The 26,323-nt window shown below is 45.3% G+C and overlaps 1 long non-coding RNA gene across 1 annotated transcript; it reads left to right on the plus strand.

Annotated features, from left to right (window-relative positions):
- The first annotated feature begins 13,650 nt into the window (after positions 1-13,650).
- Positions 13,651-25,767, plus strand: LOC127000669 (uncharacterized). Its single transcript, XR_007754378.1, has 2 exons — positions 13,651-18,044; positions 23,828-25,767. It is a non-coding gene; the product is annotated as an uncharacterized LOC127000669 (long non-coding RNA).
- Positions 25,768-26,323: the final 556 nt, after the last annotated feature.

Genomic DNA, 26,323 nt, shown 5'->3' on the forward strand with positions numbered 1-26,323 from the left:
AGGGACGTGGATTTGTATGTTGTCATTACATTATGAGGTTAAATGGCGAGAGTGCCAAAGGACTGTTTAAATGAAACACACAGTGCGAACCCTAGCTTAAGCCTTGATGACTGCCTAAATCCAGACTGGACTAGGTGAGCAGGGCTCCGTCCCCGTGGAGAATGCGTGCGGGTCCGCTAGCACTCCTGCGGGAGTGAGGGCGGAATAAGAAATGCGGATAAGTACCGCCCTCGGTCAGACATGTGAAAGAAGGATTTTACTATGCTTACGGTAAGGCGAGTAAAGGGGCCCGCAGGGGTTCAGGAGTCCCGTGGGCCAGCCTGATCTGGAGGTGCGGGCTGGCTGTAAATCGTGGTTACTTCTTGTGGCTGGCCTCCCCGTGGTCCCGCTGGATGCACTGTGCAGGGGGTACCCGCCCCCCCTGGCTTGCAAGGGCAACACAGTGTAACTAAACAGCAACAGATCACCACGGAAGCGGATGCGCCAGGTTGTCATTGACTCCTTGGTTATCCTCCCCACTCACACTCAGACTGGGGCGGCCTGGCGTACTTGCCCGGTGTCTGTGGGCCTTCGGGATCATTGCCGGGCTTAAAAGGGTAGCGCCCTGGGGTGCCTGCCCGGGCGTCCTTATAGAAGCCTGCTTAGAGCACTTGATGCTCTTTGCGGGCTCGGACTTCGTGTATCGCTCTGGTATGCCTTCTGATTGACCCGGGTGGTAAAGCCCGCGGTGCTCGTAGCCACAAGGTTGCTAACGCAGTCACACAGCGATAAAGCCGCGGGCGCGCACCTAAGAAGAGCACAGAGCGATCGGCCTTCCAGTTTTGTAAAACTGGGCCCGTAAAAAGTTTCTTGTGGCAGTGCTGGGTCTGCTTGAAAGCCTACCTGGTAAACACGATGGTGCAGACTTGGGCGGTTAAGCTGCCACAAATACCTGGGCTTTTCTGGGTTGGGACTATGTTATGCATCAAAGAAAAATTTGTACGGGACATGAGATTGAGCGGCGATCATGTTAGTGCTTGCTTGTACTGTTGTTCACTGCCATGTACGGTCATCATCAGAGGCCGTCATGGCGCACCGCCTTGGGTTGAGTGACGAACAGATTTACTCTGAATTATTCATTTGGTATTTAATTTCGAACAATAACTGAAAAGTCAGAATGATTGGATCACTGATTCTGATGACTGATACCGATTGACTGATTGAGTCCGATTCACTGTAAAAAAAAAAAAAATTCTGTGAGCATGCCGAGCTGCAAATGTCTTCGATAGTTTTCTAAGTACCGCAAAAAGTACCGCAGGATTTTTTAGTGCGGTCCGCGGTAGTGCGGTATTTTCAGAAAGTTTGCGGTTGTGCGGTACTTTTTTTGTGACGCGGTACTACCGCATTACCGCAATAAGTAGCTACCGCACTTGCCCACCTCTGCATATTTCACGTGACGTCATGCGCAGAAGAGACATATTTAGGTACCTCGCCCCCCCCTGGTGAACCTAATTTCTATTCTCTTTACCTTGGTCACATTCACACCGGCATGTTCCTCGCTCGCTGACTTTTAACTACTATCGCTCCCGCCACATTCTCTCTCTCTCTCTCTCTCTCTCTCTCTCTCTCTCTCTCTCTCTCTCTCTCTCTCTCTCTCTCTGTGTGTGTGTGTGTGTGTGTGTGTGTGTGTGTGTGTGTGTGTACAAAGACAAGAGAGGGATACACTTCCCTTTTTGAAAATAATCTAGTTACCGCTGAATTGTGAAAGAGAATGGGAGACGAACCGCCCCTGAGAGCTCCCTTCTCGTGACGTCATTGACGGGTTGCGCATCGGTCGACCTTTACTTACTTAGATCTTGCATCCTGTCAATCTGTTGAACATGACGAGTGAAAGCTATGTCATATAGGTTTGCGGACCGTATTGGCTATACTGGCAGCGCCACACGTGGCCACTCGATATACTGTCAAAGCAGTACTTGCCATAGAGTTCAATTTATAGACTAGAGTGCGTCTGAGGCTGGCTTTGGGATACAACGCCTTGATGCCGCCTCCGCTCCAAGCCAACGGCTACACACACTTCACTCCTACCCGCTTTCCTGACACTACTATTTGGCTTGAAGAAAAAATGAGATCAGCAGCGTCTTCCTGAAGAAATTCTGCCTTGCTATGGAATATGTAACTGTAAAGTAAGAAAAAAATATGCGAAAATGAGGGTTAAGTAAAATGGTGTGAAAATACTGAAAGACGATGCTGGCCTCAGTTTTTCTTCATGTCAAATAGTAGTGTTAGGAAATTGGGTAGGAGTGAAGAGTGTGCAGTCGTTGGCTTGGAGCGGTGACGGCATCAATGCGGTGTATCCCGAAGCCAGCCTCAGACGCACTCTAGTCTATAACTTGAACTCTATGCTCTGACAGTCAGTGAGTGGCTACGTGTGGCGCTGCCTGTATAGCCAATATGGTCCATTGCTGAACAATTGGTGTTCTTTGGGCTCTGAAAACATTCATACAAGACAGATGACAGGATAATTATGTCGTTTGCGATCATGTCATGTCCTTGGCCAATCAGGCGTAAAAGAATGTCATCCCTTTGGAGATCTTTTGCCTTTTGTATGATGGATTCTTGGCTCGTTTTAGAAGAGACTTTGCATTTCGGTTCTTTTCCTTTCATCCATCTTCTGTTGCAAATGACACATGCAGATTTGGCAACAAACACTGGTGTTTCGGCCCTTGTGCGAATTCTGGGTTGTGACAAAGTTGCAGAAGTACTGCAGCTAGGACCTGCTGGATTGGTAGTGTTCTCACCAAGATGCTTTCTTTCAGACAATTTGAAGCTTTTCTCATTTGTGTACCAATTCCGACACTTTTCATGCCACCTAGGATTACAGGTATCCAGCCATGATTTGTCAACTGTCTGCATTTCAGTCTGCAATCGTCTTGACACCTCATCTTTTCTAGCTTCCAGGGCTTCACAGAGTTGTCCTGCTGAACATACATTGTGGATTGGCTTTGTAGTTTTCAACTGACATATGATGCACTTTGCATAGTCCGTCACTATATTGGTAAGCTTATTCTTCTTTGTGTCATGCTCCAGTGAGACGACCCCTTCAGCCAAACGTTTTGATGCCATCATTAATCAGTGACCTAGAAGAAGAAAAATAATTACAATTAGATTGTTCACAGACTGTTGTTGTGCTTATACACCATTTACTAGATATGCAAAATCTTCTATTCCCTTAACTAACAATTATCTATTGGAATAAATACTGTATGTCACTTATCTGTTTTTTTTTATTTATTTTTAATTTTTTTTCATTGTGGCCTATTGCGCCGGTAGGCTTCTTCCCGGTGGATCCTGATGGTCGGTCCAAGGCTTCTTTCCGGTGGGTCCTGATGGTCGGCCCAGCCCGTTCTGGCGCAGGCGAGTGTTTATAGTGGCGCCATCTTGCATTGGCTCATGCTGCCCTCCCAGAGCTCATCTTTGATCCTAGAATCTAGAGTCCGGGTTGATAGGTGGTCTTCTGGACAGCATGTGGGTAGTTTCAAGCCACTCGGCGGCGGCTGAAAAATCCCAGCTTGGTGGCACCGGGCGGGGACTGAACCAAGGCCTTCTAAAAGGAGAAGGCCTGTGCTTAAAGGTCGTGACGTCAGCAAGGAGGGCAGGCTCCCTACACGCTCTCCGCGCTGCGTACAACTCCACACACACACCGTCTCTCTCTCTCTCTCTCTCTCTCTCTCTCTCTCTCTCTCTCTCTCTCTCTAACACACACACACACACACACACATAAAATAATAAAAAATAAGGTCTCTCCATCCAGTTCTGCTACACGTCCACTGTAGCTTATTCTCGAATATTATTTCCAGGAGCAGCACCAGCAGTGTTAATTTAGCCTTAGATTACCTCCTTCATTGTAAAAATATTAGCATTGATAGTAAAACATATTAGAGTTGTGATACTACTTTTATTATAGATAATACGAGGTAGAAGGAAAGTGGCAATGACAGTGACAGTAATTTAAACAGACCAAAATGCATCCCAATATTTTATTACTATTAATGTTAATAATAATAATCATTAAATCAATAATAATAATAATAATAATAATAATAATAATAATAATAATAATAATAATAATAACAATAATAAAATAAAAACAAAAATCATGACTATATCAGATAATTTTAATGATAATAAGATTAGTGATGCTGCTATTAATAATAATAATAGTACTATATACTACTAATGATATAAATAACAATAAAAATAATGAGAATAACAATTATAAAAATAACTAATAACACTACTACTACTACTACTACTACTACTACAACTAATAATAATAATAGTAATAATAATAATAATAATAATAATAATAATAATAATAATAATAATAATAATAATAATAATAACAATAATAACAACAACAATAATAATAATAATAATAATAATAATAATAATAATAATAATAATAATAATAATAATAATAATAATAATAATAATAATAATAATAATAATAATAATAATAATAACAATAACAATAATAATAATAATAATAATAATAATAATAATAATAATAATAATAATAATAATAATAATAATAATAATAATAATAATAATAATAATAATAACAATAATAATATTGATAATAATAATAACTAGACTACCATGCTGCTACTGCAAGATTTACTACTATTGCTGCAATTACTTATTTCTATATATATATATATATATATATATATAGATATATATATATATATATATATATATATATATATATATATATATATATATATATATATATATATATATATATATATATATATATATATATATATATATATATATATATATATATATATATATATATATATATATATATATATATATATATATATATATATATATATATATATATATATATATATATATATATATATATATATATATATATATATATATATATATATATATATATATATATATATATATATATATATATATATATATATATATATATATATATATATATATATATATATATATATATATATATATATATATATATATATATATATATATATATATATATATATATATATATATATATATATATATATATATATATATATATATATATATATATATATATATATATATATATATATATATATATATATATATATATATATATATATATATATATATATATATATATATATATATATATATATATATATATATATATATATATATATATATATATATATATATATATATATATATATATATATATATATATATATATATATATATATATATATATATATATATGAAGAATTAAATAAGGCTATTAAAAATTACTAAAGAAAATTGAGTATACGGGACCCATGGCTGGGTAACTAAATTAAAATGTGGTTCTTTTATTTATAGCTAGTTTATTTATTTTTTGTTGGAAAGCTGATGCTTGAATTTTATCAGGACCTTAGTAACAATATTCATAACAGTAATGCCATTAAAAAAATAGCCATCCTCCTTCCCAGTATAAAAAAATACTGGAGAGCCATTGTTTTCATCAGCTTCCCGCCACATTGATAATAACAATTAGATTCCAATACTTCTCTAATGTCTTGTGAGTTACAACAGAAGTAGCTTGATTAAATCCACAGTGTAGCCGGGCAAAGAAAGATACATATAACATATACGAATCATTTGATATACTTACTTTGGTATGGTTTGTGGGGACAAAAGAATCCTCGCGGTGAATGGCCCGGACCCATGTGGTCAGCTGCTCTGGATTCTTCGGGAAGGAGAAGACACTAACACGAGAATCACTATCATAATTTCCTCTGCAGAGAGGCACGGAGCACTTCCCCGGCATTGTGTTGTCTCTATTATCACAGATTTATCCTAAAGTCTCGGCAATATGGTGTAAAATATGCCGCAGTAAATCAGGCTCTCCTCACGGGTCACGAGCAATCCTCGAGGCTCGACTGGTCATCCCGGTCGCGACCCGCTCGCTGCCAGATTCTCCAGATAGCTCCCGAGTTGCCATACAAGCAGGTCGCTATCCATGGCCCAACCCCCGTGACGTAGGCTGACGTCACGCCCCCTATGCACAGGCCTTCTCCTTTTAGAAGGCCTTGACTGAACTCGCGTCCTCCTGAAAACGGGGCCGTTACTCTGACGACTCAGCCACCGGCTCCCCCCAATGGACATAACTAAATGTGTAGGTGCGATCGTACCATTTCCATATGGCGAATAAGCCATTTTCTCCATTCTTATGCATAATAGTGAAAAAGTGATGGTGACATTGGCTTCCTTGCACTAAAAAACCTACATTCAAAAACATTATTTATGTTTCTATCACAAGTATTTGCAAAGATACGGCAATTATAATTAGATTTTCGAAATTGGCTGGGGGCCATATTGGATTTTGTCAAGTTCTCAGGTTCCGGTAACTTTTTCACAAGATTGTGCACCAAGAAGTTGGTTATGGGTGTTCAATTACTCCAATAGTGGTGCCCAACTTTTTACAGCAGGTGGGTCCACACTTAACCCCCTGGCTCCCTAGGTATAACTCAAAATCCTAACTGGAAACTTCACATCTTTCTTACTAAATCAACTTCCTCGAGGTTGGGCGTTCTGCATTGTCTCCGCCAGTTCTTTCCCCATGCATAGATGCTGTCTTTATACAAGGGCCTTGTCCGCCCTCGTATGGAGTATGCATCTCACGTGTGGGGGGCTCCACACATACAGCCCTTTTGGACAGAGTGGAGTCTAAGGCTCTTGTTTCATCAACTCCCCTCCTCTTACTGGCAGTCTCCTACCTCTTCAATTCCGCCGCAATATTGCATCTCTGTGTATCTTCTATCGATATTTTCATGCTGACTGCTCTTCTGAACTTGCTAACTACTTGCCTCCCCCCCCCCCCTCCTCCCACGGCGCCGCTGCACTCGACTTTTCTACTCTTGCGCATCCCTATACTGTCCAAATCCCTTATGCAAGAGTTTACCAGCATCTTCATTCTTTTATCACTTCCGCTGGTAAACTCTGGAACAGCCTTCCTTTATCTGTATTTCCTCCTGCCTATGGCTTGACTTCTTTCAAGAGAAGAGTGTCAAGACACCTCTTCTCCAGAAATTGACCTCTCTCTTTTGGCCTCTTTACTGTCTCGTTTTCTTTTTTTTTTCTTTTTTTTTTCCCTTTAGCGGTCTCCCATGCTATAACAAAAAGAAAAAATCGCTGATGTTGGTGTTAGTGACGGTTAAATTGATTCAGCTCATTTGCACTGTGGTGGTTTCCAGTTACTAAGTTACCTGTACTGTCTGTTAAAAGGTCCAATACCACTTCTGATCTTCCCGTTTATGTATTTCAAGAGACTTCAGATTAGTGTTACCGTTGGCAGCAATAATTCCCACCGCGTTGCCTGACATTAATTTTTTCACACGTTGTCTGGCTTCATGTTGAAGTGTGTTTTATTTTTGGGAAAGTTTTGTACTTTCTTTTGTTTGTATAACAAATTTCTCTTCTGAAAGGAATGCTTCAATTTGCTTTTAAACCACGGTGTTATGTTGCTTCAAGCCTAAATGGACAAATTTTGTTGAATAAGTATGTAATCGATTTTTAAAGTTTAGCCACGCCCCATCTACATTAGAATCATCTGATAGTTGTATTTTTCTCAATTCTTGTCAATTCTACGAGATTTGCTATTTTGAAATGAGACACCACTATTATATTTTATATCATGTTTGAGCTCTAATGTCGACGCGTAACCTACTAATTTGTGATCGCAAGAACCAAGATGTTCTCCTACCGCAACATTACTGACTAGATTATCGTGAGTAACTATGATAAGATCTAGTAAACTACTTTGTCGAGTTGGTTTTAATTGAATCAATAGTGTTGCACTGAGTCACTGAAGATGAGAGTTTGTTTCATACTCGAACAACAACTTTGGTGAAGATAAAATTAGTGCGGTCAGAGTTTATTTGTTTACACAGAAGTTTAGCGCCAGTTTATCTCGGTCGCAACGTGTCATCGCGACATACCAATGAATCAAGACCGAGAGGCTTCTATAAAATTAATGATGACGACTGATACGTGCCAGTGATTGGTATGACATTCTTACATCCAAGTTGGTGCTAGTATGGCTGACTTTCTACTGTCACGACTGACTTAAGCAGATATTCAGGCAAAGGCAGGCGAGGTGTAAATGACTTAACCACCGACCTCTTTTGACACTTCTCCAGGTGGCCCTGAGTGGCATTTCCTGTGTATGGAATATCTTCGATTACATAAACGAAAGATACAATTGCGAATCGTGTGAGACATGGTTTGCCTCTTAACTGAAAAACAAGAAAATAAGAAAGGACAATTGTTTTTTTCTTTTCTACTTGATCTGATAGGCCACGAAACGTACGCTCTGCAATACACGAACAAATGACAAACATTGAGCTTTTAAAGTATAATTATTTTGTATGTTATTTGAAAATAACGATGTAATTATTGTCAGAATATGAGAAACTAAAGTGTTTGATATGCTTTAATAGTGATATTTTTTTATTCAAAGTATATATATTTAAAAAAAAAAGATTACAAGAAAGAAGAAAAAAATAAAAGATATAGTTGAAAAGTTATATCAGCACCCCAAAAGCATTAACTACAAAGTCAGATACAGATACTTGACTCCTGTGATAGCAATCTTCAGTATTTCTTCCCCAAGTCTTGGCAGCAGGAAACAAGCACACAAGGCTATACGGAGGGAGGGTTCGAGGGGGACTGCAAGAAGATATTGGTCGGGGAAATAAAATCACGTCGTCGTTTTTTTTTTTATATAGTTTTAATAAACTTTTCCCTGGAAGGTTTGTAGTGTTTTGCGGTGAAAGAAAAAAAATCCTTAGTGTGTGGACACTCGCAGTTTGAGAGAAGAGGCTAGTAACGGCTTGTGACGGAGTGTGTGGCTGGGCTGCCTTCCCCAGCCCCCACCCCCTCGAACACATACACGCGTTAGACCATATACACATGTGTGGTCCTGACATGGCCATGACCATGGTCTGCGGCGTCTGGGTGTGTGTGCGTAGTGTGAGGGAGTTGGAGGTCTAGCTAGTCCTTGGGGTCCTGAGTCTAGAACTGTCCCTGGCTTGGGTCGTAAGGGGAGTCCAGGCCGAAGGTTGAAGGCTGTGTCGTAGGGGCCGGAGCTGCCCTGGTCAGACCCAAAGTAGGGGCTGGTGAAGCTGTCTGGGTCTGAGCCGGAGGGAGGATTGCTGAAGGCGTCCTGGTTGTCAAGCCCATTGGTACCGAAGGCCGGGGCGGAGGGCTCTTCGCTGAAGGTGCCATCATACCCTTCCTCGTACTGGGCTCCGCGGGTGAACCGCGTGGCATGGCTGAAGGAGATGGGGCTGGCGGGCTGAGGCTGCTCGGTCTGGGCTTCCTCAGTGTCTTCCTCGTGCTGGGCGTTGCGGGTGAACCGCGTGGCGTGGCTTAAGGAGATGGGGCTGGCGGGCTGGGGCTGCTCGGTCTGGGCTCCCTCAGTGTCTTCCTCGTGCTGGGCGTTGCGGGTGAACCGCGTGGCGTGGCTGAAGAAGATGGGGCTGGCGGGCTGGGGTTGCTCGGTCTGGGCTTCCTCACTCTCTTCCTCGTGCTGGGCGTTGCGGGTGAACCGCGTGGCGTGGCTGAAGGAGATGGGGCTGGCGGGCTGGGGCTGCTCGGTCTGGGCTTCCTCACTCTCTTCCTCGTGCTGGGCGTTGCGGGTGAACCGCGTGTCGTGGCTGAAGGAGATGGAGCTGGCGGGCTGGGGTTGCTCGGTCTGGGCTTCCTCACTCTCTTCCTCGTGCTGGGCGTTGCGGGTGAACCGCGTGGCGTGGCTGAAGAAGATGGGGCTGGCGGGCTGGGGTTGCTCGGTCTGGGCTTCCTCACTCTCTTCCTCGTGCTGGGCGTTGCGGGTGAACCGCGTGGCGTGGCTGAAGGAGATAGGGCTGGCGGGCTGGGGCTGCTCGGTCTGGGTCCCGTCCGTGTCCTCGTCGTTCTGGGTGGCGTGCGCCTCCTCCCCTGGGGCCACGGTAGTGCTGGCGTCGTCCTGGGCCTTGGAGAAGTTGCTATGCCCGAAGGTGCTGGGCACCAGCGGGTGGGCAGTTGTCAGCTGCGGGGCGGCGCTGACGGCTGCCACCAACAGGCCGGCGGCGAGGAATACCTGAACGAAGAAATGATGGATGTAAGTTTGTAGGCGGAGCCGAGTGAGGGCATCCAAAGCAGGGTTGGAGTAATTGTAATTGTAATTTAATTGAAACGTAATTAATTACACTTTTTTGCAATTGTAATTGTAATTTAAAATGCCATTATAGTAAGTAATTGTAATTAATTAAAGGATGAGGTAATTTGTAATTTAATTGTAATTATAAAATGGAAGTGGTACTGGTCGGGCTCCATTAAGAGTGATGGTTTGCTTATGGGAATTAAATTTGCCATCAAGAAGTCGGAGGCGGCCGCTCGGCCACTAGGAGCAGTAGCGCGCGTGATGGAAACGTCCAATTCCTGACCGTGTCCTGTAGCTAACGTGTATTAAGGGGAAGGTATACTTTTTTGAGTGAAAAATTCGACCAAATATGGAAAATGAGTTAAGCACACTGAAAAATACTATGACTTTCTGACAACACTATTTGCCCACTTTTAGGTCAATACGAGGATACTTATAGCATCTTCCATTTAGCGTAACCCATTTCTGGGTCGTGATCTGTAGAGTCCCTCATAGAGTCCCGACAACCTAAGATTTGGACGCCATTATTGGCCCTGTGTTTTCGCCGCGCTTTTCAAACACTAGCACACGGTCTCGCGGCGAAGACCGGGCCAATAATGGCGTCCAAAATTTAGGCTGTCGGGACTCTATCTATCAAGGGACTCTACAGGTCATGACCCAGAAACGGGTTACGCTAAATGGAAAAGGCTATTCAAGTGATTTAAAGGGTCAGAAGTAAACAAACCACGCCTCTTAAATGTGAGTGTGTCAACTCTTTGTTTTGTAATTTCATAGCTATTTATCTTTTTTTTTTTTATGGATTATTTTTAGTTGGCAACATCTGGCATTTGTCCCAGGCTGCTGGAAAGGGTGGTAAGGCCCAAGGCAAATTTAGTCCGCGTGCGTCGGAGTTTCATCGGGCGCCTTCTCGTCCCGTTTTCTCAATTGCAAGTTATTGACCTTTCATTGATTATATCTCGTTGTTTTTTCATTCTTTTTACTTCAATCGTTTTGTATCATCTTCTTAATTACGCTTTCTAATGGTTTTCTTTTCCATTTTTGGGATTGGTAAATGATCTATATTTTTTTTCAAAGCGTATTTGGAGATTTTATGAGCCGTGTTGAAGTTGTTACTTGTTTTATTTTTTTTCACCATGAATTAACATGTTAAGGAATAAAATCAAAAATAAAATAATTCCTGAATGATTAATCTCATCAGTGACAACTTCAAAATTAGTATATGTTATTAATTTATTTACAAGTAATCGATCAAAACTGCATATAAAGTGTAAGGCTTTTTTCCCAATATTATTTTTTTTCTTCTTTCTTTTTCATATATCGTCTTGAAACTTTCTACAGGAGTAAGTAGGTATCATAGCTATTACCTGAAAATATTTCACGTAAATTTATGCAGTATTTTATTTTTCTCGAAAAATAACTTAACTTGGCCGTTAAACGAGAAACGGACGATCTTTCACTGCTACTGCCATGGAGGTATAAAGGGTGGAGAGGCCGTGAGGCGCTCGGGCTGATGCCAGCGAACTGTCAGTCGGCCATCTTTTTGTAGGGCTCGGCAGCGACTGCTGGGTAGTGATGAAACACGTCATGGAAGTATTTCGCTACGTTGGAATGCATGTTTGTCCCCTGTCTAAGAGGTGGGGTTGGGGTGAGGTCACATAGTTAATAGGGAGAGTCAGGTTTGTTTATGGGTTGGGATATGATGACTCAGGTTGAGAAAAACCGAGGTCAGGGTGAGGACAGATAATTAATAAAGGGTGTCAGGTCTTGACCCAAGTCGATCTACACATGTTCTCTGTCTATAATTCAATAGAGCTCTCGTGCAGCGAGAGTAATAAAGGCAGGAGTGTGGCTTTGTCTGTGGTCTTGAATGCTGACTACCTGTGTTTCATTTGGGGACAATGAACAAGCGAATAAAAATCTGATCCATCCATTACTTTTCACCAGTAAGTTATTTATTAATTCATTTTTATATCTGATATTCAAGCAAGCGTGCATAACTTTTATAAATAAGACTGATGCACAGGACATATACACATTGATTATTTGATCAAAGTGTTAGCAACATCTCTCTGACAAGATCGTTGGCTATATAGCCGGATTTGTCAGCTTAAAACCTAAGAGATCTTTAAAGAGTGAGTCGTGCTGCAATGCTTTATTTACCCAACATCTGGATGCAACTCACTGATTTATCTCAGTTGAAAATAAAGGCCACCTATCTTTTCCATCCAGAGATATTGCCATTTTTCTTGTGTGTGAAAGAAAATTCAGAGAGAATGTTTTACAGTATCGTGACCAACCATATGCAAAGTTGTCAACACATGCTTGGCACATCATTGTAACACTTGTACGGTACTGTCTGAGTTCCAGGAGAGGGCTGTCTTCTCCAGCTTGGCACAACACATGTTAGACAGTGATCCGTTCACTAATCATCTTGTGTTACTGATCAAGGCTGTAGGCGAGACCTGTCTGCAGGTCAGGCACAGTTATGCAGCCAGACAGTTTACTGGACGACTAGTATCCCTTAAAGGCGCCAGAAGTAGAACCAGGATGAATAAATTAGTACTATTTAGTGGAATGTGATTCTGTGTATGATATATAATATTTAGTCTGAAGGACCTGTTGGCATGCAGTATATAGGTAGCAGTAACACTGTAGTTTCATTTGACACGCCTGCATATTATAAGTAAGTATAAACAGTGTAAAATGGGGTAAAAAAAAAAGTGATACTGAAGTGACAGCCCCTACAACAATATGGCGGACGGGGGAGAGCGGTGGGCTCACCCGAGACAGTACTGACCGCGCGCCTCACAGCCCTCACACCCTTAATACCTCCATGGCTACTGCCCTTAGATAGTGTTGCCACTCGTAGGGGATTTCCACCTAAGCTACGGTAGGGGATTTCGGGTCTTTGTAGGGAGTAGGGGATACTTACGGTGAAAATCCCCTTTTCGTAGGGGAACGTAGGGGAAATTTCCTTGATATCAGGAGAGATTTACATAAATTTACATAGAAAATCAGACCACACAGACCCCATGGTCCAGACTAGGTGGTCTGTCCTTAAACCTAAGTGATTTTACATTAATCAGATGGCTCCAAAACGTTGCTTTTCTACTCTAGTTAATATTAAGTTCAAGGAAGTGACGGTCGAGCTTGTTTTTAAAGGAGTCAATCGTGTTACACTGGACCACTGATGGTGGGAGCTTATTCCATTCTCGCACTACAACGTTGGTGAAGAAAAATTTGGTGCAGTCTGAATTTACTTGTCTACATTTGAGTTTTGTGCCATTGTTCCTCGTTCGCAAAGTGTCATCGATCATAAACAATTTTGTTCTGTCTACATTCGTGAAACCATTAAGTATTTTAAAACATTCGATCAGTTTTCCTCGGAGGCGACGTTTCTCAAGAGAACATGTTAAGGGTGGAAAGCCTTTCTTCGTAGGATTTGTTGCGCAAGGAGGGGATCATTTTTGTTGCTAGACGCTGAACACCTTCTAGTTTAGCAATGTCCTTTGCATGGTGGGGAGACCAAAACTGTACCGCATATTCCAAGTGGGGTCTGACTAAACTATTGTAGAGCGGAAGTATTACATCTTTATTCTTGAATACAAAGTTTCTTTTAATGAAGCCCAACATTCTGTTCGCTTTATTTGCTGCATCGATGCATTGCTGTGAGAATTTGAGGTTTGACGCGATTTTAAGAGAGAGAGAGAGAGAGAGAGAGAGAGAGAGAGAGAGAGAGAGAGAGAGAGAGAGAGAGAGAGAGAGAGAGAGAGAGAGAGAGACGGCCGATTCATTCTTGTCCATAACGTATTTCCTGTGACAAAATGCGTTTCCCTCGTCGACCCCGTTACTACCATTCTTTTATTTCTTGTGAGAAAATAGGCTTGAAGTCCTTACGAGAAACTTGTTATGGATTACAATTGCACTAGTCCGTATTTTTCACCAAAATAATGTTGAAGCTAGCAACATGTACGGTGTACAGGAGAGTTTTATGATAAAGGAATATTTCGTAGCACTCACGCCTCTCACCGGCAAACGGGCTGAGGCAGGCAGTCACGAAGCGCAGTCACTCAGTTTTAACATTGTGCCATTGTTGTGTGGAGATTGTTGTGTTACGGATTTCGCAAAGGGGATAATCATGCCAAAAGTTGAAAAGAATTATCGTTCCCAAAGATACAGGGCGGAGTGGGAAAAAGAAAGCTGGACTTCAGGATGGCTCTCTGCTGGAAAACGAATGGAAAAAGCTCATTGTAGAGTGTGTGATAAGGAGCTAGTGGCAGGAAAATCTGAGTTCATTGGTCACACAAAAACGTCTACTCATATAAGTCACTTACTAAGCGAATTCAGTCAAATGAACCGATGACCAAGTTTGTGAAATCAAAGGATGAATTAAAAAAAAGGGCAGGATTAAAGCAGAGCTGAATGTTGTAGCAATGAAGACTAGAAAAAAATCTCTTTCAACTGTCTTGATGACATGCATGGTTAGTACACTCCATTTTAATGTTGCAGATGATTCGAAAGCAATCAAGAAACTTGTAACCGAACCAAGCCTTTGTTTATTGTTTTGTAGTACATTGTATATGTTTTTACTTATTTTTTTTAAAGAAGTTTACATATGTATTTTATCACCTTTCAGTCTTTAATATGTTGTTACGTATTTTTTGGAAAAAAGAAGTCTGATGCTATATTATCAGTTTTGGTGTGTAGGGGAACGTAGGGGAAAATCACCTTGGATGTAGGTAGCACAGGTCACCGAAGCGTGGCAACACTGCTGCCCTATGCGACGTAATTCAGTTCACTTCCTCCAAAACCATCCTACAGTGAGGTTCAGTGACTTCAGTCCTATAGACTCCTACAATTACGCTGGCTGCTTACACGGTACGCTTCTTCTTAAGATACTAAGGCGATTCTGGGCAATTTCCTCCTACTCACCCCCCCTCTGACTCCTTTATGTCTGTTTTTAAGATCCTTAAGGATGCTTTCTATACCCTCTCTGTCCTCGACCCTCAGAAGGATTTTGGGCCTGATGGAGTGCCTCTTATCGTCCTCAAGAACTGTGCTCCCGTGCTGTCACCCTGCCTGGTCAAACTCTTTCGCCTCTGCTTGTCAACATCTACCTTTCCTTCCTGCCTGTGCCTCAGAAGGGTGACCGTTCCAATCTCTCAAACTACCGCCTTTTAGCTTTACTTTCCTGTCTATCTAACTCTTTTGAATCAATCCTTAACCGGAAGATTCAAAAGCACCTTTCCACTTTTGATCTTCTATCTGATCGCCAGTATGGGTTCCGCAAGGGGCGTTCTATTGGCGATCTTCTTGCTCTCTTAAATGACTCTTGGTCATTCTCTCTTAGCTGTTTCGGTGAAACTTTCTCAGTTGCGTTAGACATATCGAAAGCTTTCGATAGAGTCTGGCACAGATCTTTGCTTTCTAAACTGCCCTCTTTCGGATTCTATCCTTCTCCCTGTTCCTGTATCTCTAGTTTCCTTTCCGACCGCTCTACCTCTGCCGTGGTAGACGGTCACTGTTCTTCCTCTAAACCTATCAACAGTGGTGTCCCACAGGGCTCTGTCCTCTCATCCACTCTCTTCCTGTTATTCATCAATGATCTTCTTTCCATAACAAAATGTCCTATCCTTCATACGCTGACGACTCCACTCTGCATTATTCAACTTTTTTCAACAGAAGACCCTCTCAACAGGAATTACGAGACTCCAGACTGGAGGATGCAAAACGCTTAACCTCAGACATTGCTCTCATTTCCGATTGGGGTAAAAGGAACCTTGTGTCCTTTAATGCATCAAATACCCAATTTCTCCACCTATCAACTCGACGCAATCTTCCAAACACCTATCCCCTATTCTTCGACAACACTCAGCTGTCACCTTCTTCAACACTAAATATCCTCGGTCTATCCTTAACTCAAAATCTCAACTGGAAACTTCACATTTCCTCTCGCACTAAATCAGCTTCCTCGAGGTTGGGCGTTCTGTATCGTCTCCGCCAGTTCTTCTCCCCCGCACAGATGCTTTACATAAGGGTCTTGTCCGCCCTCGTATGGAGTATGCATCTCACATGTGGTGGGGCTCCACTCACACAGCTCTTCTGGACAGAGTGGAGTCTAAGGCCCGTACCAAGAGTCGTGAAGGTTTAGTGACGAAGCTCGAAGGGAAGGACGGTGCGTACCTATAGTCACTAGCATTTTTGGAACGAAGGTCTGTGGAAGAGACGAAGGGAAGGCAAGGTCTACCCCTAAGTCTATATATACCAAGTCAAGTCATACGCAGGTTTGTGGGAGGAGACACGGCAGAAGCGTGGCTTGGAGCCAAACTAGAGAATGTAGAAACAGGGATTTAGAGAAAACGAAGAAAGGCGGACCAATTTAAATCAATCACTTCAACATACCCTCCCTCACACCTCACACCGCCGTTTGTAGGCATTGAAATTACAGTCACGCAACAGCACAATAAAAAGGCTTATTTTTTTTCATCAGTGGCTTGCCTGAACGCGCTGTGAAAGCAAGCAAGCATGCACATCCAAAGTGCACACACGGCCGCAACTTTAGTCACCCCTGAACTGTCGGGTATTTTTTTTTTACCTTCAAGTGACGTCATCACGCTGCTCCACCCCCAAACCGCCCCCTGCGCGTACCGGTCGCAGTTTTGAAGCAGAGTGACTTGACTTGGTATATATAGACTTAGGTCTACCCCGTGTCTTCCCTCAGACCTTCGAGGAAAAATATGTTTATTTTCCAAATTTGGTGTGGCAAATAGTTGCGGTTCAGTTAAAACAACCTGAGAAAATATTTTCCCTAATTGGAAAGTCGTATATTATAGTTGCAGCGAATATGTTTGTCTTGTTTACAACAACAGCACGCGTCTTCAAAGCACAGAGGAACCAGCCAGGCGGGAACCTTCATGGCTCACATTCTCCAACGATCTATGGTTTTTCAAATTCTTTCTTATTTCAGTTAAGACATCTGGCTCTGCAAGTGCAAACAAAGGGTATCTTAATAATTTACTGCATGCAAATAACGATTAATAATGGAAAAAAACATGAAATAATAAATAATAACTGTTGAATGCGATGCTTGGCTATTTCGAATATTAGGCTACCCATGTTATTTATACATGCAACATCAAAATTTCTTATGTATAGACACTTGCAGAGTCGTATGTAACTTTATATATGTGAGGGCAACTACCAACTTGGCAGGCGAACGACCGGGGCAATCCTGCCGCCCGCCCGCTTCTTGCCGTTCGAAGCCGTTCAACTACCGAGGCGCAGCGAACCACCTGCTACACTCGCGCTGCTCGTTCGCCTGACGCCGTTCGACGCCTCGGTCGACTGAACCATCGAGGCTTCTCAATCCGCTGTGGGAGGCGACTAGGTGTGCGCCAGCGCCTTCCTCGTCAGACAGCGGCCGGGCCTCGCTCTGAACACTTGATTCTACTCCGGTTCCAAGCCCTGCTCTCATTCGGGTTAACTCAGATACCGTGGGCTCGTTCTGGGTGCCTTACCTCTCCCCTCTCCACGCCTTGGACTCCCGTTATTGTCGTTAACCTGACGCCCCTTCTCCTCCTGCGGCTCCCTCGTCTACCACGTCTACACCACTTCAAGGACGAAGCATTGCTGCCTCGTCATTGCCACTCTGGACGAGACGCCCAGAAGAGGAAGAAGCCGTGCAACGGGTCATTGCTGAGTCCGGTGTTGTGCTGGAAGCTTCCCCCGGCGTCCATGGGGCTCTAGAAGGCTCCGGGAAGAGCGAGCAAGGGGGCGGGGAGCAAAGCCTCGTCCGCGCCCCGCGGGGCGCGGCCAGGTGCCAGGCGGGAAGTGTTGCAAACCCGCACATACTTTTGCTACATGTTCTTGTATGATCTAAAATATACTGTAACATTTTAGACTGTACTGTTCTGGATATATATAGGAGAAGAGGGCGAGAGGAGGCCAGTCCCAGTCATAGTAAGCTAGTGTTCAGTGAAGAGTCAGAGTGAAGTGTACTACTAAGGAAGAACATTAAACTACAGAAACTGTGCAAAGTGTTTACATTTCTCCCTCCCAAGGAGTCTCCTGACGGCGACACGGAACCCAAGTAACACGTCCGGCATAACACTGGTGTCAGGAGTGTAGCCATTTGTTTTTTCGCCATGGAGACTCGTTTCCAAGCTGCCCAGAGGGACGACATGTTGACTGAACTTTTGGAAGCCTTGAGACTACAGGGGGAGAAACAAGAAAGAGCACAGCAACAACAAGAATGAACACTCCAAGAACTCAAAGAACAACAAGAAAGAGCACACCAAGAACTCAAAGAACAACAAGAAAGAGCACACCAAGAACTCAAAGAACAACAAGAAAGAGCACAGCAACAAGAAAGAGCACAGCAACAACAAGAAGGAACACTCCAAGAACTCAAAGAACAGCTAGAAGATCGCTTCACAGGATTACAGCTACAGCTAAAAGCAGTACAAGATGGAAGTGAGTCAGTGCGAAGAGAAATGACTGATGTGACCACGAACTTGGTGGAGAAAGAACACACAAATCTTCAACAAGAGATGGAGGTGGTACGGGAGACGACACACAAAGAAATATTAGAAGTGCAGGGAAAGGTGAACCATACTGAACAGGCAGTTTGTGACGTAAGTGACAGAGTGAAGGCCCTTGAAGACTGCTTGGCTGGAAACGGACAGCCAGTGCCTGCAGGGGCTAGTTGTACCCAAGATGCTTCTCCTACGCAAGTCCGGGGTAGTTTGAGCCCTGTTTCGCCTGAGTTTATCCCCGCAAGAAGTTCCGCCAGCCCCATGAGTCTGCTGGGTTCGCCTGTTAGAAAGAAGCCTCAGGAGTTTGATGGCAAGGTCTCCTGGGAGGCTTACCGCGCTCAATTTGAGCTGTTGGCAGCTCGGAACGGATGGGATGACCAAGAGTGCGCGGTACAGCTGGCCACTAGCCTGAAAGGGGCGGCGCTGGAGGTCCTTGCTCAGCTCGACAATGCGACAAAGGGCAGCTACAGCGGGCTGGCACAGGCGCTGGAGCAACGATATGGGACCAAGCACCAGAACGAGCTCTTCAGGGTTAGGTTCAGAACCCGCAACAGGAGGCGCGGCGAGTCTCTTCAGGAACTCGCTCAGGACCTTGAGAGCATGGCGCACAAGGCATATCCAGGTGCCACCCCTGACCTGCTGACGGTTTTGCTGCGTGATCAATTCATCGATGCCCTGGACAGCCCTCAGCTGAAGATACAAGTGAACCAAGCTAAGCCAACATCAATGCAGGAAGCTCTGGCACGTGCCATGGAGTTTGAGTCCTTTGTAAGGTCTAGCTTGTCAAGCTTCAGGGACGACTCGACTTCTGGCTTTAGGGCACGAAAGGGCGCTGTCAGCGACACAGACAGGTTCCAAGGAACGTGCTGGTACTGCGAGAAGGTTGGGCACAAGGAGAACGAATGCTATAAGAGGAAGAAGGAATATGAAGGTGGCGCTAAGAAGAAGCCCAGGGAAGGACCCAAGTGCTGGACCTGTGGAGAAAAGGGGCACTGGAAGAATGAGTGTCGGAAAAATGTGCCCCCAACGAGGGACCACCACTCGGGAAACTAAGAAGGACTGGTTCACGGGGGCAACGACCAGTCTGTCCTGTACATGCCCCGAAGATATCAGTGTGCAGGAGAACCACCATGACAAGCTGCCAAGTGGAGGGCAAGGTTGACGGAGTGTTGTGGCCTGTGGTCGTCGACACAGGTTCGGAACGCACATTGGTGCGGCCTGACGTGGTGAGTCATCGTCGGCTTCCTAAGACGCCGCATCGACTGTGCGGAGCCACAGGACACTACGCAGAGCTCAGAGTCCCAATGGACGTGAAGTTTGAGCTCGGAGGAAAGGAAGAGTTCCTCTCTGTGTACGTGGCCGACATGGACGACCCCTGCATCCTAGGTATGGATTATCTTGTCTCCCACAGGTGCGAGCTGGACTTCCGCGCTAAGCAGCTGACTGTAGGAGGAAGGAGGGTGCCACTGACGACTGTGAACAAGGAAGACCTGCCAGTGACGGTCAAGCGCACCACCATTATTCCTCCGAGGTCAGAGATGCTGTTACCCTGTCAAATTACGGGTGCCCCCCCGGCTAGCCTGTGTGTGGTAGAGAGTGGAAGTCGATGCCCGGTAGAAAACGGGGTGATTGTAGGCAGTACTTTGGTAGACCCTGCTGCAGCGGAAGTGCCTGTCGTCGTGGCCAATGTCTCCTTCAGCCCAAAGAAAATAAAACAAGGGACCATGGTGGGGTTGTGCCAAGAGATCGACCAGACACCAAGAACCTGTGTCTGCAGGAACACCCTGACGAAGCCCCAGGAGGAGCTGCCCGACTACCTGCGCGACCTGTTTGACAGGAGCTCCTAGTGTCTAGAGGAGCCCCAAGTGGAACAGCTCAGGGAGCTTCTCGTGAGGAATGCAGATGTGTTTTCCACAGGAGACCTGGACTTGGGGTGTACGGACCTGGTAGAGCACCACATCGACACAGGTAGCCACCGCCCAGTGAAGCAAGCTCCTCGAAGGATGGCACCAGCCCGTCGCAAGGAGATGGATGAGGTGATGGATGATCTCCGGCAACAGGGGTTAATCGAGCGGTCCAGCAGCCCGTGGGCGTCTGCTGTAGTGCTCGTCAGGAAAAAGGACGGTTCCCTCAGGTGCTGCGTGGACTACCGAGCCCTCAACGATCTCACCATCAAGGATTCATACCCACTCCCACGGATCGACGACACGCTCGACGCTTTGGTGGGCTCCAAGTGGTTTTCAACACTGGATATGAAGTCAGGGTATCACCAAGTCAAAATGGCGGAGCAGGACAAAGAGAAAACAGCCTTCTCCTACGGTCAAGGCCTGTGGCAGTTTAAGGTCATGCCCTTTGGCCTGTGCAACGCGCCGGCCACGTTCGAGCGGCTGATGGAGAGGGTGCTGGAGGGACTTCACTGGAAGACGGCACTCATCTACCTCGACGACGTGATTGTCTTTGGCCAGACCTTCGAGCAGGAGATGGAAAGGCTATCAGAGGTTTTCGCCCGGTTTAGAGCTGCACACCTTAAGCTCAGCCCGAAGAAATGCTGTCTGTTCCAAAAGGAGGTCCAATACTTGGGACACATCGTGAGCGAGGCTGGAGTACGCACTGATCCTGAGAAGGTGGCTGCGGTAAGGGACTGGCCGACACCCACCAACGTGAAGGAGCTGCGGAGCTTCCTCGGGTTGTGCTCATACTACCGCAGGTTTGTGAAAGGCTTCGCTACGATTGCTGCACCACTGCACCTCCAGACGAAGAAGGGGCGCAAGTTTGAGTGGACAGCGGAAACTCAGGTTGCCTTTGAGAAGCTCAAGGAGGCCCTCATCAGCTCGCCCGTACTCACCTACCCAGACCCCTCTAAGCCTTTTATACTGGATTGTGATGCCAGTGATGAGGGGATTGGTGGAGTGCTGTCCCAGGCATGTGCCGACATGGAACGGGTTGTGGCCTACTTCAGCAAGAAGCTCACCCCAGCCGAGAAAAACTATTGCGTGACCCGGAAAGAACTCCTGGCAGTAGTCAAGAGCCTTGACTTTTTCCATGCTTACCTGTACGGTGCAACTTTCACCATCCGCACGGATCACGCTGCATTGCGATGGTTAAAGTCACTGAAAAACCCTGAGGGCCAGCCTGCTCGCTGGATAAGTAAACTAGAGCAGCATCACTACACTATTGTGCACCGATCTGGGCTAACACACGGTAACGCGGACAGCTTGAGCCGGCGCCCCTGCCTACCTGAGTGTCAACATTGCCTCCAGAGGGAAAGCGTCCAGAATATGTGCCGCCGCACTACAGTGGAACAGACAACGGAGGTGCCATGGGAAGACTTGGGAAAACTGCAGCGGGAGGACCGAGATTTGAGACCAATTATGGAGTGGCTGAGTCAATCGTCAACGCGACCTGGGTGGGAAGTAATCTCGAGAGAAAGCCCTACCACCAAGAATCACTGGACTCAGTGGGACACTCTTCGGATGGACAACGGGGTGTTGCAGCGACGCTGGGTCTCTCATGATGGTCTTGACCACTACTGGTCCACGGTGCTACCTATGAAGTCCCGGGAAGGCGTCTTGAAAGAAATGCACGACAGCATCACCAGCGGACACCTTGGGGTAAAGAAGACACTGAGTCGCCTGCGGCAAAGGTTCTACTAGGTTGGCATGAGGAAGGACGTGGAAGAATGGTGTCACGCGTGTGAGGTTTGCTGTGCAAAGAAGGGCCCCAAGAAGCGTCACCGTGCCCCATTGCAACTATACCAGGTTGGAGCCCCCATGGAACGGGTGGCAGTGGATATAGCAGAACCCTTGCCTCTGACGACGAACGGAATTAGGTACATCTGCGTCACAATGGATTACTTCATCAAGTGGCCGGAAGCCTACGCCATCCCTGACCAGGAAGCCACTACCATCGCTAAGGTATTGGTGGAGGAGTTCTTCTGTCGCTTCGGTGTGCCTAACGAGCTCCATTCCGACCAGGGAAGGAATTTTGAGTCAACAGTCCTTACTGAGTGCTGCAAGCTTCTGGGTATCAAGAAAACCCGGACCACCCCTCTGCACCCACAGTCAGATGGAATGGTGGAGAGGTTTAATTGGACGTTGGGCCAGGAGTTGGCCAAGCAGTGCAACAATGATCAGTCTTCATGGGATCAGAAGCTGCCTGCGCTTCTCATGGCCTACAGGTCTGCCGCCCACGAGACTACGGGGTATTCACCGGCAAAGCTGATGTTTGGACGTGAGCTGCGATTGCCGGTGGACCTACTGACAGGAAGGCCTCCTGGGGAAAGCCTTCCAAGGGACGCCTCCAGTTTTGCCCGTCAACTAGAGGAACGGCTGGAAGAGGTGCACCATCAAGTCCGAGGTGCCTTGAAGTTCTCCGGGGAGGCCATGAAGCGCGGTTACAATATGAGGGCAAGCCACGTTGACTTCAAGGAAGGAGACCAAGTATGGCTTTACAACCCGCAGAGGAAGAAAGGACAGTCTCCGAAGTTACAGAGCCCCTGGGAAGGCCCTTACACTGTGCTAGAACGCCTCTCCGACGTGACTTACCGAATCCGGAGAACGGAAAGGACCAAGCCGAAAGTTGTCCACGTCAACCGCCTATGGAGGTACCACGGTCCGGGAAACTACACCTGGAACAACTACAGACACCCAGCAGCCGACGAAAACGCAAGGGACGTCCAGGACCGAGAGGAGGTCGACGACGACGTAGGCCTTCTGGACCTTTCAGCCGAGGGAGATAACCTCCCGGCTTCGGCAGATGTTCCAGGGACACCCCAAGAAGCGGACGACGACGAGGCGCACCAGGAGACAGACGCGCAGGAGGCACCGAGCAGAAGACAGAGACAACGCAGGCGTCCACAACGATACGACGATTATTATGTTCTTGATTAATTCTCTTATGTTTGTATATAGTTAAGTGTGTGATCGGGACGATCACAATTAAGGGGGGGGAATAGTGTTGTGCTGGAAGCTTCCCCCGGCGTCCATGAGGCTCTAGAAGGGTCCGGGAAGAGCGAGCAAGGGGGCGGGGAGCAAAGCCTCGTCCGCGCCCCGCGGGGCGCGGCCAGGCGCCAGGCGGGAAGTGTTGCCAACCCGCACATACTTTTGCTACATGTTCTTGTATGATCTAAAATTCTAAAATATACTGTAACATTCTAGACTGTACTGTTCTGGATATATATCGAAGAAGAGGGCGAGAGGAGGCCAGTCCCAGTCATAGTAAGCTAGTGTTCAGTGAAGAGTCAGAGTGAAGTGTACTACTAAGGAAGAACATTAAACTACAGAAACTGTGCAAAGTGTTTACATTTCTCCCTCCCAAGGAGTCTCCTGACGGCGACACGGAACCCAAGTAACACGTCCGGCATAACACCGGCGTGCTGAAGCCTTCGTGTTGGAAACTTCAGATTGTGATTGGGGTTTCTACTTTACTTAAAGTAAACTGGTGTCTAATCATTTATCTTGTTTATTGTTATCCCTTCCGATTGCAGCACCAAACTCTGGAACCTTGACAATATCCCTTAATGAGATGAAATATGAGTATCTGAAAGGCTATAGATCATTCGAGTATGATCAAACTATACTGTTTGATATACAAGTTGCTTCTTAGTGTCCTTGTATGTTATATTATCAATGCAAATCTTTTGTTTGCGGTTCATATACAATGGTTTGAGGATTTTTTTGTATGCACAAACATTCAAATGATCTTCACGCAAACACAAGCTCACAATGCGCAGGTGCCACATCTACGTTCACGAGTGGACAGACGGAATGAAACGGACAATATTATGGCTGGAATAGCACCATGGGGATATTATACCTCCATAAATAGCACTGTGTGTTTGTATGTGTGTGCGTGCATTAGATCTGGTAGGTGAAAAGAAGGTTGCAGTGTGTGTATGTGCATTTACCTTCCATAGTGACTTGTGGTAAAGGATTGAAGGGACGGTTTGAGGCCGTGCCTACATTGTCGAAGGGAAGGTACGCGGCTCGACCTTCACGACTCTTGGTACGGGCCTAGGGCTGTTCGTCTCATCAGCTCTCCTCCTATTACTGACAGCCCTCTTAAATTCCGCCTCCATGTTGCATCTCTTTCTATCTTCTATTGATATTTTCACACTGACTGCTCTTCTGAACTTGCTAAATGCATGCATCCCCCCCCTCCCGCGGCCCCACTGCACACGACTTTCTACTCATGCTCATCATTATAATGTCCAAACCCATTATGCAGGAGTTAACCAGCATCTTCATTCTTTCAAAAACTTTTCACTGGTAAACTCTGGAACAGCCTTCCTTCGTATGTATTTCCTCTTGCTTATGACTTGACCTCTTTCAAGAAGAGTGTATCAAGACACCTCTCCATCCGAAATTGACCTCTTTTTGCCACTCTATAGTTATCGCTATATGAGAGCAACAGTTAGCGTTTTTATTTTTATTTTATTTTTTTGTTGCCCTTGAATTGCTCTCCGCTGGTAAAAAAAAAAAATGAAGTGATGTTCATTATGTAATTGTAATTATGATATAATTTATTTTGAAGTAATTGTAATTGTAATGTAATTGCTATTTCCAAATGTAATTTTAATTATAATTGTAATTCAAAATTTATGAAAGTAATTGTAATTGTAAGTATTTATTTCAAGTGTAATTACTCCAACCCTGATCCAAAACATGGATAGAGATGACGGGGACACACACTGACGATGCAGGGACGACTAAGGAAGGTGGCATAGATCGTATAACATTATAATTGGGGAGACGAGGGGCCCTGAGAAACATTGATAATACAAGGTAGGTGAAAGATGGTGATCTAGTGCTTATTACAATCTTTAAGAGGTAGGCTGACGGGGATCGCTGACAGAGACAATGGAAGGCAGACAAAGGAGGGTGAATAGTAACAGTCTATATAGGTAAGCAGACGGGGGAGCAGAGAACGAGGCACAAGTTTGCGGAACCAAAGTATGTAAAGGAAGCCACAACACAAAGAAGCCCTTGGAGGAAGGAAGAGTTGGAGTACCGTTAGTGTTTTCAAGAAACTCATGTTTAGGGAGTCGGGAACACAGAAACTGTTAGATACAAAGTTTCAGTGGCGTCACAGCTTTTAACAAACACAAAGATCACTAACACGAATCAGAAGAGGATTTGGGGCTGGCGGGCTTGGGCTGCTCGGTCTGGGCTCCCTCACTCTCTTCCTTGTGCTGGGCATTGCGGGTGAACCGCGTGGCGTGGCTTAAGGAGATGGGGCTGGCGGGCTGGGGCTGCTCGGTCTGGGCTTCCTCACTCTCTTCCTTGTTCTGGGCGTTGCGGGTGAACCGCGTGGCGTGGCTTAAGGAGATGGGGCTAGCGGGCTGGGGCTGCTCGGTCTGGGCTTCCTCACTCTCTTCCTTGTTCTGGGCGTTGCGGGTGAACCGCGTGGCGTGGCTTAAGGAGATGGGGCTGGCGGGCTGGGGCTGCTCGGTCTGGGCTTCCTCACTCTCTTCCTTGTTCTGGGCGTTGCGGGTGAACCGCGTGGCGTGGCTTAAGGAGATGGGGCTGGCGGGCTGGGGCTGCTCGGTCTGGGCTCCCTCAGT

Source organism: Eriocheir sinensis, chromosome 19 (assembly GCF_024679095.1).
Source record: "Eriocheir sinensis breed Jianghai 21 chromosome 19, ASM2467909v1, whole genome shotgun sequence".
Taxonomy (NCBI): Eukaryota; Metazoa; Arthropoda; class Malacostraca; order Decapoda; family Varunidae; genus Eriocheir; species Eriocheir sinensis.